Source organism: Sycon ciliatum, unplaced genomic scaffold (genome assembly GCF_964019385.1).
Source record: "Sycon ciliatum unplaced genomic scaffold, ocSycCili1.1 SCAFFOLD_1045, whole genome shotgun sequence".
Classification (NCBI taxonomy): Eukaryota; Metazoa; Porifera; class Calcarea; order Leucosolenida; family Sycettidae; genus Sycon; species Sycon ciliatum.
Window position 1 is genome coordinate 12,428 of NW_027044654.1, and position 16,455 is coordinate 28,882.

The window sequence follows — 16,455 nt, forward strand, 5'->3', positions numbered from 1 at the left end:
TCGTGAACTACCGATTTTTGGCGACTCCCCTGGTGGTGGCGACTTCGGCGATGATTTCATAGGAAAGGTGTTTGCTCCCAACGCCGGAGCTCACACCGTTTCTTTTCCGCCGACTTGACTTGACACTTGACTGACTCACGACTGTCATCCAGAGCATACAGGATTGTCAAGAAGTCCATCGAACCTTCGACTCGGCAAACCAGCAAGAAAGCACCACTCTCTGCTCAATACACAGTGTTTGTTGTTGTTGTTGTAGAAGTGTATTTGACGTTGCACCACAAGCAGGCTGTTTCGCCTCCTTTATTAACTATAATGTGGACGACAGAGGGAATGGGAGAGAGAGGGGGGGGGGGGGGGGACAGAAATACGGAGAGAGGAAGGGTAGAAAATAAATAAGTGAGTCGACCTCAGGGCTACACTAAAGCAAAAACTGAATGGGAATTCTATGTACAAAATAGCATCGTGAAAATTAATATTGCGAAACACGTTTCCTATTCTTTAGTCCGCTATACCACAGAAACACACTCGCCGAAAAGTGTTTCGGGGAATTCACCCCTCATCACTTGACTTGGGTAGGTTGAGGATTCGGAAGATTGTGTCAGAAGAGCACCACTTCGTACTGTAACTAGTACTCAAGTAGTGCTCACTAGGCCAAAGCATCGCCAGGGATACAAACTTACAGAGACGCTCCATTTCCAGCGCGACTAACACCTCGTGAACACCCGATAGCAGTGCGAGTCGTATTCTCTGGATGGCATTCCTGAGTCAGTGAAGTGTCAAGTCAGGTCGGCAGGAAAAGCGCGAGCTCCAGCGTGGAAGCAACAACTTCCTTATAAAAGTGTTGCTCCTGGACGGTCAGAACAGACGTTGAGGACCCTCCGTCACTCGCAAGGCTATCACCTCCAAACCATGCAGCTAGTCGCAAGCCCGCGCTGGGAGCCTGGGAACACCAGTACAAGCTAGTGGTAGCGACTTCGGCGATGATTTCATAAGCCGTGAAAGGTGCTTGCTCCTCACACTGTGACTGGAGCTCGCTCTTTTCCGCCGACTTGACTTGACACATGTCTGGGCGGGACAATACGATGTATATTTTTGATGTTAGGGTTTAATACACACCTTAAAACTGGCCGCATTCAGTTGGTATGCAAGTTTGCACAAGTCATGCTGGGGGTCAGTGGGAGAGGTCGATCGTACACACGCGGAACAGCTGAGGTCCCAGGAGGACAGAGCTCTGGGCCTGGGGGACTCCAGTCCAGCCGGAATGGACTGCCACGACGCCATAGCGGAGCCAGCCTTGACTCGTGGTCGGCGGCGAGTAGCTTGTGAGGTAGGAGGTCGGCATGCCAGACTCGGTTTAATTCCATACATGATGTAGGTCGTAAAATGATAGTAGGGCATACCGGTACTTTGGCATCATCTCACGATATGAGCAGGGAGTAGTACAATGCCAGGGGTATTATTTTATCGGTACGAGTACTGTTTCCTTTTCAGTGTTCTCCACAATGTTTTCCAGTAGGGCTGTACTGTGCTAATACAACATCCCTGGTTACGAGACGGTGGTAGCCAGGGAGTCGTGAACTACCGATTTTTGGCGACTCCCCTGGTGGTGGCGACTTCGGCGATGATTTCATAGGAAAGGTGTTTGCTCCCAACGCCGGAGCTCACACCGTTTCTTTTCCGCCGACTTGACTTGACACTTGACTGACTCACGACTGTCATCCAGAGCATACAGGATTGTCAAGAAGTCCATCGAACCTTCGACTCGGCAAACCAGCAAGAAAGCACCACTCTCTGCTCAATACACAGTGTTTGTTGTTGTTGTTGTAGAAGTGTATTTGACGTTGCACCACAAGCAGGCTGTTTCGCCTCCTTTATTAACTATAATGTGGACGACAGAGGGAATGGGAGAGAGAGGGGGGGGGGGGGACAGAAATACGGAGAGAGGAAGGGTAGAAAATAAATAAGTGAGTCGACCTCAGGGCTACACTAAAGCAAAAACTGAATGGGAATTCTATGTACAAAATAGCATCGTGAAAATTAATATTGCGAAACACGTTTCCTATTCTTTAGTCCGCTATACCACAGAAACACACTCGCCGAAAAGTGTTTCGGGGAATTCACCCCTCATCACTTGACTTGGGTAGGTTGAGGATTCGGAAGATTGTGTCAGAAGAGCACCACTTCGTACTGTAACTAGTACTCAAGTAGTGCTCACTAGGCCAAAGCATCGCCAGGGATACAAACTTACAGAGACGCTCCATTTCCAGCGCGACTAACACCTCGTGAACACCCGATAGCAGTGCGAGTCGTATTCTCTGGATGGCATTCCTGAGTCAGTGAAGTGTCAAGTCAGGTCGGCGGGAAAAGCGCGAGCTCCAGCGTGGAAGCAACAACTTCCTTATAAAAGTGTTGCTCCTGGACGGTCAGAACAGACGTTGAGGACCCTCCGTCACTCGCAAGGCTATCACCTCCAAACCATGCAGCTAGTCGCAAGCCCGCGCTGGGAGCCTGGGAACACCAGTACAAGCTAGTGGTAGCGACTTCGGCGATGATTTCATAAGCCGTGAAAGGTGCTTGCTCCTCACACTGTGACTGGAGCTCGCTCTTTTCCGCCGACTTGACTTGACACATGTCTGGGCGGGACAATACGATGTATATTTTTGATGTTAGGGTTTAATACACACCTTAAAACTGGCCGCATTCAGTTGGTATGCAAGTTTGCACAAGTCATGCTGGGGGTCAGTGGGAGAGGTCGATCGTACACACGCGGAACAGCTGAGGTCCCAGGAGGACAGAGCTCTGGGCCTGGGGGACTCCAGTCCAGCCGGAATGGACTGCCACGACGCCATAGCGGAGCCAGCCTTGACTCGTGGTCGGCGGCGAGTAGCTTGTGAGGTAGGAGGTCGGCATGCCAGACTCGGTTTAATTCCATACATGATGTAGGTCGTAAAATGATAGTAGGGCATACCGGTACTTTGGCATCATCTCACGATATGAGCAGGGAGTAGTACAATGCCAGGGGTATTATTTTATCGGTACGAGTACTGTTTCCTTTTCAGTGTTCTCCACAATGTTTTCCAGTAGGGCTGTACTGTGCTAATACAACATCCCTGGTTACGAGACGGTGGTAGCCAGGGAGTCGTGAACTACCGATTTTTGGCGACTCCCCTGGTGGTGGCGACTTCGGCGATGATTTCATAGGAAAGGTGTTTGCTCCCAACGCCGGAGCTCACACCGTTTCTTTTCCGCCGACTTGACTTGACACTTGACTGACTCACGACTGTCATCCAGAGCATACAGGATTGTCAAGAAGTCCATCGAACCTTCGACTCGGCAAACCAGCAAGAAAGCACCACTCTCTGCTCAATACACAGTGTTTGTTGTTGTTGTTGTAGAAGTGTATTTGACGTTGCACCACAAGCAGGCTGTTTCGCCTCCTTTATTAACTATAATGTGGACGACAGAGGGAATGGGAGAGAGAGGGGGGGGGGGGGGGACAGAAATACGGAGAGAGGAAGGGTAGAAAATAAATAAGTGAGTCGACCTCAGGGCTACACTAAAGCAAAAACTGAATGGGAATTCTATGTACAAAATAGCATCGTGAAAATTAATATTGCGAAACACGTTTCCTATTCTTTAGTCCGCTATACCACAGAAACACACTCGCCGAAAAGTGTTTCGGGGAATTCACCCCTCATCACTTGACTTGGGTAGGTTGAGGATTCGGAAGATTGTGTCAGAAGAGCACCACTTCGTACTGTAACTAGTACTCAAGTAGTGCTCACTAGGCCAAAGCATCGCCAGGGATACAAACTTACAGAGACGCTCCATTTCCAGCGCGACTAACACCTCGTGAACACCCGATAGCAGTGCGAGTCGTATTCTCTGGATGGCATTCCTGAGTCAGTGAAGTGTCAAGTCAGGTCGGCAGGAAAAGCGCGAGCTCCAGCGTGGAAGCAACAACTTCCTTATAAAAGTGTTGCTCCTGGACGGTCAGAACAGACGTTGAGGACCCTCCGTCACTCGCAAGGCTATCACCTCCAAACCATGCAGCTAGTCGCAAGCCCGCGCTGGGAGCCTGGGAACACCAGTACAAGCTAGTGGTAGCGACTTCGGCGATGATTTCATAAGCCGTGAAAGGTGCTTGCTCCTCACACTGTGACTGGAGCTCGCTCTTTTCCGCCGACTTGACTTGACACATGTCTGGGCGGGACAATACGATGTATATTTTTGATGTTAGGGTTTAATACACACCTTAAAACTGGCCGCATTCAGTTGGTATGCAAGTTTGCACAAGTCATGCTGGGGGTCAGTGGGAGAGGTCGATCGTACACACGCGGAACAGCTGAGGTCCCAGGAGGACAGAGCTCTGGGCCTGGGGGACTCCAGTCCAGCCGGAATGGACTGCCACGACGCCATAGCGGAGCCAGCCTTGACTCGTGGTCGGCGGCGAGTAGCTTGTGAGGTAGGAGGTCGGCATGCCAGACTCGGTTTAATTCCATACATGATGTAGGTCGTAAAATGATAGTAGGGCATACCGGTACTTTGGCATCATCTCACGATATGAGCAGGGAGTAGTACAATGCCAGGGGTATTATTTTATCGGTACGAGTACTGTTTCCTTTTCAGTGTTCTCCACAATGTTTTCCAGTAGGGCTGTACTGTGCTAATACAACATCCCTGGTTACGAGACGGTGGTAGCCAGGGAGTCGTGAACTACCGATTTTTGGCGACTCCCCTGGTGGTGGCGACTTCGGCGATGATTTCATAGGAAAGGTGTTTGCTCCCAACGCCGGAGCTCACACCGTTTCTTTTCCGCCGACTTGACTTGACACTTGACTGACTCACGACTGTCATCCAGAGCATACAGGATTGTCAAGAAGTCCATCGAACCTTCGACTCGGCAAACCAGCAAGAAAGCACCACTCTCTGCTCAATACACAGTGTTTGTTGTTGTTGTTGTAGAAGTGTATTTGACGTTGCACCACAAGCAGGCTGTTTCGCCTCCTTTATTAACTATAATGTGGACGACAGAGGGAATGGGAGAGAGAGGGGGGGGGGGGGACAGAAATACGGAGAGAGGAAGGGTAGAAAATAAATAAGTGAGTCGACCTCAGGGCTACACTAAAGCAAAAACTGAATGGGAATTCTATGTACAAAATAGCATCGTGAAAATTAATATTGCGAAACACGTTTCCTATTCTTTAGTCCGCTATACCACAGAAACACACTCGCCGAAAAGTGTTTCGGGGAATTCACCCCTCATCACTTGACTTGGGTAGGTTGAGGATTCGGAAGATTGTGTCAGAAGAGCACCACTTCGTACTGTAACTAGTACTCAAGTAGTGCTCACTAGGCCAAAGCATCGCCAGGGATACAAACTTACAGAGACGCTCCATTTCCAGCGCGACTAACACCTCGTGAACACCCGATAGCAGTGCGAGTCGTATTCTCTGGATGGCATTCCTGAGTCAGTGAAGTGTCAAGTCAGGTCGGCAGGAAAAGCGCGAGCTCCAGCGTGGAAGCAACAACTTCCTTATAAAAGTGTTGCTCCTGGACGGTCAGAACAGACGTTGAGGACCCTCCGTCACTCGCAAGGCTATCACCTCCAAACCATGCAGCTAGTCGCAAGCCCGCGCTGGGAGCCTGGGAACACCAGTACAAGCTAGTGGTAGCGACTTCGGCGATGATTTCATAAGCCGTGAAAGGTGCTTGCTCCTCACACTGTGACTGGAGCTCGCTCTTTTCCGCCGACTTGACTTGACACATGTCTGGGCGGGACAATACGATGTATATTTTTGATGTTAGGGTTTAATACACACCTTAAAACTGGCCGCATTCAGTTGGTATGCAAGTTTGCACAAGTCATGCTGGGGGTCAGTGGGAGAGGTCGATCGTACACACGCGGAACAGCTGAGGTCCCAGGAGGACAGAGCTCTGGGCCTGGGGGACTCCAGTCCAGCCGGAATGGACTGCCACGACGCCATAGCGGAGCCAGCCTTGACTCGTGGTCGGCGGCGAGTAGCTTGTGAGGTAGGAGGTCGGCATGCCAGACTCGGTTTAATTCCATACATGATGTAGGTCGTAAAATGATAGTAGGGCATACCGGTACTTTGGCATCATCTCACGATATGAGCAGGGAGTAGTACAATGCCAGGGGTATTATTTTATCGGTACGAGTACTGTTTCCTTTTCAGTGTTCTCCACAATGTTTTCCAGTAGGGCTGTACTGTGCTAATACAACATCCCTGGTTACGAGACGGTGGTAGCCAGGGAGTCGTGAACTACCGATTTTTGGCGACTCCCCTGGTGGTGGCGACTTCGGCGATGATTTCATAGGAAAGGTGTTTGCTCCCAACGCCGGAGCTCACACCGTTTCTTTTCCGCCGACTTGACTTGACACTTGACTGACTCACGACTGTCATCCAGAGCATACAGGATTGTCAAGAAGTCCATCGAACCTTCGACTCGGCAAACCAGCAAGAAAGCACCACTCTCTGCTCAATACACAGTGTTTGTTGTTGTTGTTGTAGAAGTGTATTTGACGTTGCACCACAAGCAGGCTGTTTCGCCTCCTTTATTAACTATAATGTGGACGACAGAGGGAATGGGAGAGAGAGGGGGGGGGGGGGGGGGGGGGGGACAGAAATACGGAGAGAGGAAGGGTAGAAAATAAATAAGTGAGTCGACCTCAGGGCTACACTAAAGCAAAAACTGAATGGGAATTCTATGTACAAAATAGCATCGTGAAAATTAATATTGCGAAACACGTTTCCTATTCTTTAGTCCGCTATACCACAGAAACACACTCGCCGAAAAGTGTTTCGGGGAATTCACCCCTCATCACTTGACTTGGGTAGGTTGAGGATTCGGAAGATTGTGTCAGAAGAGCACCACTTCGTACTGTAACTAGTACTCAAGTAGTGCTCACTAGGCCAAAGCATCGCCAGGGATACAAACTTACAGAGACGCTCCATTTCCAGCGCGACTAACACCTCGTGAACACCCGATAGCAGTGCGAGTCGTATTCTCTGGATGGCATTCCTGAGTCAGTGAAGTGTCAAGTCAGGTCGGCAGGAAAAGCGCGAGCTCCAGCGTGGAAGCAACAACTTCCTTATAAAAGTGTTGCTCCTGGACGGTCAGAACAGACGTTGAGGACCCTCCGTCACTCGCAAGGCTATCACCTCCAAACCATGCAGCTAGTCGCAAGCCCGCGCTGGGAGCCTGGGAACACCAGTACAAGCTAGTGGTAGCGACTTCGGCGATGATTTCATAAGCCGTGAAAGGTGCTTGCTCCTCACACTGTGACTGGAGCTCGCTCTTTTCCGCCGACTTGACTTGACACATGTCTGGGCGGGACAATACGATGTATATTTTTGATGTTAGGGTTTAATACACACCTTAAAACTGGCCGCATTCAGTTGGTATGCAAGTTTGCACAAGTCATGCTGGGGGTCAGTGGGAGAGGTCGATCGTACACACGCGGAACAGCTGAGGTCCCAGGAGGACAGAGCTCTGGGCCTGGGGGACTCCAGTCCAGCCGGAATGGACTGCCACGACGCCATAGCGGAGCCAGCCTTGACTCGTGGTCGGCGGCGAGTAGCTTGTGAGGTAGGAGGTCGGCATGCCAGACTCGGTTTAAAGGGGAAGTCCGGTGAAAAATTTAAATTTCACAGTCCGTAGAGTTCGGGGCGCTGAGTCGAATGGTCTTTGTCCGAGGAGGCTGCGGCTTATGGTTCGTCAGATACGCCCAATCGAACATGTGCGAATTTGAGCGCGCATCACCCAGATCCAGGTGATGACGTCACAGCGTGCAAACAGGTAGCCACACCATCTAGTTGTGTACAAAAATGGCCATATTCGGAGCGCGTTCGATTGGGGAACCGTTTACCGCAGCTTCTTCGGACCAAGACCATTCGATTCAGTGTTACAAACACTACGTACCCTGTGATTTTCAGCTCGGTAAACCTGGAGGTTATACCGTATTTTAGCCGTTTCCGAGTTGGACTTTTCCGTTAGCCCGTCTACATGGTCTATGCGCTCTGCGCTGCGTGCATGCAGTGCGTGCAGTGTGTTATCTAGCTGTAGACTGTAGTGCAGTCAACAAACTCATGTCACAACTGGCACAAGACTCAGAAAACTAGTCAACACACGGACTTGTCATGTACCCGTATCAGTCGTACAGTCATGTAGTCAGAGAACGTGCGTTTCTCCTTGCCGGTGCCGGTACGGTGGTTGTGCTTTGAGAAAGAAAATTTTAGTTTTCCGCACCCGCGGCGCCTCATTATTTTATGCTACAGCGATGAGTGCACAACCGTGACAAGTGACAAAACAGCGAACAGCTCTCGGACCTAGAACTTTCAGATTCCATAGCGTTGCGAGCGAAGAGTCGTGCCCGTGGTTCAAAGAGCCTGCACTGTTCTCCAATTGAGTAGTCCGAAATATGCCAAGTTCGCACCAAAACATCACCATGTGGCAGGCTACTGGAGTCTAAGCGAATCTAATCGGTATGGAACAACATTTAGAGCACTCGCATCGCTCTTCTCCATTTTGGCGACCCTGCTCTCCAGCGATCTGATAATTACATCAGCCTCGAGTCGTCTGCAATAGCTGCTGCTCCTTCATCAGTCGGAAACTCAGTAGCGCTCACTCTTGACCGGCCCGCGCGGCCATGTCTTCAGCTGACTAGGTTCTCAGCCCCAGACCGAACTCGTGTAGGTCAGCCATGGCTGCATCCTCACTCTCACAAGGAGTTACATGTCTTCGGGGTCGCTTGCACCACCTAATATCAGTCGCCAAATCATTTGAAATAGCACTGACACTATTGCTTTCACGCACTCCTTTTGACCTAGCTGCACGCTATGACGTTGCAGAGGGTGTGGCGCGGCCGCATGACGTCATGGCGCAGCCCCCGAAACTCAGTTTTTCAAACGGAAATATCTCGAGAACGCTTTGTCGGAGACACGTGGGACCAACACCATTCGACTCAGCGGCCGAAACTCTACCGACCCTGAAATTTAAATTTTTCACCGGACTTCCCCTTTAATTCCATACATGATGTAGGTCATGCACACACAACTAGCACGCTGACACTGACTGACCAGTACCTTAGTTGGTTGAGCCTTGGATCGAAATCCAGATTGGTCGGGCGGTAGTGAGGCTCAATGTGTGTGTAGTGGTGGACAATCCTCTTTTGGACTTTGCTGACAACACTGAGGAGCGGGATTTTGTTGTTGGTTCTCTCTACACGAGAGGCTTGCAAAGGACTGATAGTGGCATCGCGCCAATGTTGTGGCAGCTCGCCTCGCAAGAAGGACTCATTGAAGAACGTTTAGCGTTTCGGCAGACAAGCCCGTTGATCTCCAATACAGCATCATCGTCGGCAGAACTCAGATGTATTATTAGCATAAGTAGTACTGTACCATATGGCCATGCTGCCTTTTGCACTGTATGTGTGGCAGTACTACTACTACTAGTGCAATGAAGATGGCCATATCGACGCCGTGGCAACTGCCCAGGACTTGTTGCTGAGTGTATCCTCCTCCAGCGCTAACCGGGCGAGGGTAAGGTGGTAACTCTCACAACCAATGCCCGACAAGGGGGCGAACGTGGTTAGTATGGAATCTGCGATTACATGTATTGCAGCGGCGCGTGAGGTGGACGGTTCGAGCGTGTTTCTTGATGTGCGGTTCAACCCTCCGGCACAATCGAATCGGACATCCTCACCCACCGCTGCCCTCTTTTGAAACTCAGCCTTGCAGCAACATCACTGAACTTGGAGAGCGGACAGTAGACCGCCTTGCGGTGCCATGAGAGGGCGAAAACATCGCCACTATGCTTAGGCCGTCAGGCATGTGGAGCATGGAAGAAATGGCCATATGGATGAGAAAAAGCACTGTATTTAGGTTGAAAGAAACGTGTAGAAAAAGAAAAGGAAAAAATACTCTCCCGGACTACATGTAGTTCATAGCAACAATCTGAGAAGTGTCACGCGAAAGCTACATCATACAGTCATGTACAAAAGTCATGTAGTTCGGAGTATTTTTTATTCATTCACATCCCTGCTTGTACTGTACAGTCATGTGACTTCAAAGTTCAGCAACAAAGGAGGGGAAGGTACAATAATAATAATAATAAAACAGGTCGCGTAATGAAGCAGCATAACGATAGATGTGCAAAGTCATGATGCCTGGTCCGCTTCTGTCCTGGGTTCACTACCCCGTGCGTTGCAGCCGCGAGCAAAACCAGCTCAGGCTGAGAGTTCCCTCCATGATTGCTTGTCCAAAGCGCGCATTCTGAGCCCACTCAGATCAGTCATGGTCTTCAGTGGCATGTCTCTGGCAGCTGTGCTTGCCTTGACTGCCGTGGCCAGGTTCGATTTCGAGCGTCCACGCACACCGGTGACATCTCGACGGAAGTAGTTGTCCATTGCCTGCTGTGGCGGGGCATCTGAGGGCATCCTCAGAACATGACCCAACATCCGGAAACGGCGGACAGCAACGGTGTGCGAAAGTGGCTGTGTGTGTGCTCTGGAATATAGGTCTTTGTTGGAGATGATGGCGGGATACCTAATTCCGAAGGTACAATACAGTAGTTCAAAGTATAATTATAGGTATGTACATGACAGTACAATCATGTACATCACGGTATGTAATGCTCACTGCATGATTGTAGTTTATTTGTGCTGATGATGATGATGATGATGATGATGATGATGATGATGATGATGATGCCGTAAAAGAGGCTTTTCTCATGATGATGATGATGATGATGATGATGATGATGATGATGCCTATTAGCTTGGTATCTAGAAATTTCAACTTGAGTGTCAAGTGAACACTTTGCCAGTTGTAGTATGGATACTTTCCAAACCCACAGAAATCAGTGTTGCTGGTCAAGCCGGAGCATGAGGAAGAGGCCCAGCGCCTCTTCTCCGCCACTGGAGTTACCATCAAGACCAGCGGCAACCGTCACCTCGGCGGAGCGATTGGCAGTGAGGAGTTCTGCTCTGCCTTCATGGCCAAGAAGGTGGATAAATGGAAGCAGGTTCTGGATTCCCTGACGGGGATGGCTGTCACTCAGCCTCAGGCCGCATACACCGTTTTTACGAAGGGTCTGTCATCCACATGGACATACCACTTGCGTTGCTCACCTTGTTCGGCTGAGATACTGGCCGAGCTTGATGAGAGGATCAATGATTGCCTGATACCTGCCCTTCTGGGGGATGGCGTTCGTCCTGGTAGCCCTGAGAGAGAGCTGATGTCATTTCCAGTGCGTCTTGGTGGTTTGGCCCTCCCTCTGTTGCAGGATAGTGCACCAGCAGAGCTCGCAGCATCCTTGAGCATCACAAAGCCTCTTGTTCAGCTACTGTTGACTGGCACATATGCGAACCCTCCAAGCGTGCCTGGTGATATGGCAAGGAGCGATTTGTCGGATACTGCCCAGTCAGAGGGCTCCGGTGATACAACCCAGGAGGTTGCCGACCGAGTGAGGCTCTCCAATCATGATCCCGTCCGCGATGCTGTTGGGGACACCCGCCAGCTGGCACGCTCGACTCGGACAAGCAAAATGCGGAGCCTATGCAGCCGGCAACAAGACATTAAGGCGGACTTGAGCTCGGAGCAACAATTTCTTGTTGAAATCGCGTCCGAAAAGGGAGTATCGTCATGGTTGACTGTTGCCCCGCGGTGGCAAGATGGAACCATCCTGAAGAAATCCGACTTCCGTGATGCCCTGTGCATCCGCTATGGGCGAAGGTTGAGTGGGCTACCCGATTCATGTGTTTGTGGTGTGCCTCTCAGCCCCGCTCATGCACTTACCTGTGCCACTGGCGGCTATACCATTGCCCGTCACAATGAGGTGCGGGACTTGGTTGCTGGACTACTGAGGGAGGCTGGAGTGGTGGACGTAGAGACGGAGCCCCGGCTATTGCCCTGCAGCAGTGAGCATTTGCCTGGTGGTCGTTCCCTCAACGGATGCGCAGAAGCTCGTCTGGATGTGCGGGCTCGCGGCTTTTGGTCGTGGCAACAGGACGCTTACTTTGATGTGCGGATCACTCATCCCGCAGCGTCTGTGTTGTCTCGATCACAAGCCCTGAGTCAGCTGAAGTCTCACGAGCGAAACAAGAAAAATCAATACGCCAGCCGTGTGGTTAACGTGGAGCGCGGCTCCTTCACGCCACTTGTGTTCTCGACGTACGGCTTTAGTGGCCCAGAAACTACTCAATTCCTGAAATCATTGGCCTCCCTGTTTGTTGAGCGCCATACTGAACTGAAGTACCCACTAGTAATGGGCATACTACGCACCCGTTTGTCTTTCTGCTTGCTGCGATGGGCAGTCACCTGCTTCCGCGGTTGCCGCGGTTCGTACGGCAAGAGGCGACAGCCGAACTCATTTCTGGCCCAGTGCCGCCAGGCGGAGTAGGGTGCTGCCTTTGGCCTCAACTTAATATAATGCTATTTGGTTTTTCCCCTTTTATTACTCTGTGTTCATTGCTTGTTTTTGTATTGATTTACTTCCTTGATTGCTTTTGTGTTTCATCATTTTCCCGTTGGTTTTGTGTTGATTTCCCCTGTTCACTTTACATATTGTAATGATATACATTTGCTTTGCCCGTAAAAGAGGCTTTTCTCATGATGATGATGATGATGGCACCAGGCTGATGACTTCCTGACCTTCAGGAGGGTTTCAGGCCATGAAAGTGATCGTCCATCAAGCGCTCAAGCCACCGTAGGCCCCTACATTGTTGGCTGACAGCAGGCTAGTTTCAGCAGGAACGGGCCATTCCAGAGATAGAGATAGATAGAGAGAGAGAGAGAGAGAGAGACATAGATAGATAGATAGATAGATAGATAGATAGATAGATAGATAGATAGATCGATATAAGTGGGTATACCCAGGTTTCAACAGTGCTCAACACCACAGGGGCGGAGCGTAACCACAAAGGTCAAAAAGAATGGTTTCACCAATTATAGAAACATACGTTGTAACGCTGCGTTTCATGCACGTAGCTAAATGCTAAGGCAATCATCAGACAACTAATGCTTTTGTCGCGGGATAGCGTGTTCTTATTGTGGGGGATACGCATGGGCATGTAGAGGAGGTGTGAGTTATCAATGCAGGGCGTGCATGGGAATAGCGAGTGATAATAATTACATCACTGGATGGGCATGCGCAGTAGGCGCGAACTATGCATGGAGCGTGCGGAGGCGGAGAAACCACCAGGCAGGACAAGGGTAAGCCATGGGGGCACTGGGCAGGGGGTGTGACGTGTGGCGGTGGAAGCACACTGTGGTGTCCACATTCAACAGCCGCGGGTATTCAGAGGATGTGGCGGTGATAGTGGTAGCACGCGGTGGCTATGTCACGGCAGAGTAGGTGGAGAGGTAGAACTTGTTTTGGTGTCTGCACTTTGATACCAACTCTGACCTCTTGTTGAGCAGAGTGTGAGGCGTCTTGAAGGTGATGATGCGCAACTTTTCTGCTAAACACAAGCAGCACCTTTTGGATATGTTGCTGTAGGACTTGGTCCGATCTATGACTGCCCATTTGATACTGTATTCCTCACCTTGGTCAGCCAGCGCCCATGTGTGCTTGGATAGCTCGGTCTTGGTACGGTACTTTTCATGCCGCATGCTGGTTAGATGGTTGCCATAGCGCACCTTGAAGGGCGTCTCGCACAGGCCGATGTATTGCCTTTCCTCGCCGGTGCTTGGGGTTGTGACGGAGGCCTGGTACACCACTTCCCCTCCAAGCATCCGCCGCCCAAAGGGCATGATGGCTTGGCTCGGCAGTTGCACCTTGCCGCAGATCTCTCTTCACCAGGCGTTAGTACCTTTTGGTTATGTCCTTTCATCAGGTAGGACATGTTGGGCATGCAGGAGTAGCTCAACTTCAATGTGTTTCTGTTGAAGATCTTGTGTAGTGGCGACGCGGATAGAGATAGATATATATATATATATATATATATATATATAGAGAGAGAGAGAGAGAGAGAGAGAGAGAGAGAGAGAGAGAGAGAGAGAGAGAGAGAGAGAGAGAGAGAGAGAGAGAGAGAGAGAGAGAGAGAGAGAGAGAGAGAGTGAGAGAGAGTGAGAGAGAGGGGGGGGAGAGAAATACCGAGAGGTGAGGGGAGGAAAAACAATTAATGATCATCAGGGATACAACAGAGACGCTCCGTTTCCAGCGCGACAAACACCTAGCGATCACCAGATAGCAAGGAAATGGTACTGAAGTAGATCTACTACAATAATAATTATTACTTGAGTGCGGTGTATACCTGATGCCTGATGAACGCCAAGAGATTTCAATCATAACGTTACGTATTAAGGTAATGTTGGAACCTGAAGTAGAGTCATGTACAAATAGACGTGCACTTGTACAATCATGTAGGTTTGAGTCTCTCCTAGTACACTCTACTAGTACCCTGGCGCATGGCACACAGGCAGCTAGCAAGACGTGAATATTAATGGTGTCAAAGGACCGGTTTTTAAAGTATCACTAAAATATAACCGATTGCTTCCTGATTCTGAATCTTTCCTTGGCCCTCCACGGCCACATCCATCCAGTAACGGTCGGTGCAAGGAGCCGGCCTCCAGATCAGTGTCGAGTGCATGCTGAAACGATGTCTGTCCCTCCATCCAGCCACCTTGCCGAACACATGAGCAAACACATTCTGCACTCATGCACTCATGGCCCGAATCCATACAACTGACGAGGCTATTTGCTGCAACACCAATACTGCCAGGCGAACATTTCCCTTCCTTATCCACTCCAGTCTCCAACTCGCATACTGCAGCACCGTCCTAGCATCATGTACATGTATAGTCATGTAATACTGAGACACTGTCCTATTATGAGTGATAAGCCCAGTGCATTGTACAGTGGTCCCTCTCTAATCCGGCACCATCTGTGCCACGGAAAATCTGCTGGATTAGAGAGGGTGCTGGATTTACAAATCGGATTTACTGCTGCAATGTGCATGAAGAGGACATTTTGGCTACTGAAAATTGTGCTGGTTTATCGAGGGTGCTGGTTTATGAAGTGCTGGATTAGAGAGGGACGACTCGTACACTGCACAATAATGACTGTGCAGGTTTGCTACGGGAAAACCAAAGTTATCATGCCACAGAAGCACTAGTGCACTCGTGGCCAGTGCCTCGCGCAGGCAGTCCGCAACGCCGGCTGTCGACATGTCATCGTCCCCATTGGCTCCCCAATTAGCCATGTTAACGGTCGGCCCAAGGTGGGAAATACGTGTAGCGTGGGAAAATGGCACATGCGCATGCGTGGGACTCGCAGCCTTGCTGGCAAAGAACAGCAGCGAGACCTTTCTATGCAAACAAATTTTGTTTGAGTGCGGTGGCTTGCAATACCAGCAGTGTTGTAATTGTGCGAATTTTCTCCCGCCCACCACAAGTCAACCCACTTCTAAGTTCTACTTCTTGCACCTCCAGAAGGGGGGGGGGGGGGTTACAGTGTAGGCAATGTCCCTCAGCGGAATGCACTTTCACTAATCTTGTCTTTGGAACTCTGCAGGAGCTTTCAAGCACTGGCGGTCCCAGCAGTCCCAGCATAGACACATTGTGTCCAGCAGCCGGGCCAATTGGCCCCAGCGTACAGCAGGACCGTCCTGTCCCAGCAGGCATTTGACTACCTGCGCACAGCTGTTGCCCCACAAGGGCACAGCAGCATTATCTCTTGCACTGCCTGCCATCTACCAGCATTGAAACAGGATTTTCTATAATCCCGCTTTCCGGGGCCGCCTGGTATAAATTCATTGTCGCAAACAATTCGCAGATAATTAACAATTCTGTAAAAAAAATACAAAACACTTGACACGGATTACTAGTATGATGCAGCCGCCGCAGCAACTCGACAACCCTAAATATAACTTAGCCTAACTTCCACTTGCTTGATGTGCGTGTGGGTGATAAGTTATGTTATTACCGGTACAATAATACGTCGTGTACAACTATGTAGAATGCGGCGGGAGTCTCAAGTGCCTTCTCACTTGTGCAACTCACTTTGGGCAGTCGCAAGTACATTCCGTCAAATCATAACACCATGACTGCTACATAACTGCTTTGTGGCCAGCATTCCATGCGATGGGGACAGTCAAGTATTGTAGGACGAGCAGCAGTTAGTTGTATTGCCTAAGTAGGCTATACTGTCGAGTGCGACCCTAACAGCTTGGCGTTCCGACCCATCCCTCAGTCACTGGCCCCACACCAGATCAGATACAATGTACTTGTACGTCGACAAGAACCTCCACCCGCCACTGGCGTTCATTTGCTGGTGAGAGGCTCCGTTGGTGGCCGTCGCCTGCAGGGAGTATCCCAACACAGGTGCACATTAATTATTGTAGTGCACTACTTCCTGGCTTTTACCATTACCACCAATGATGACTTGCATGGCAGAGGTACATGATTGTAAATGTGCATGTTTCATGGGCAC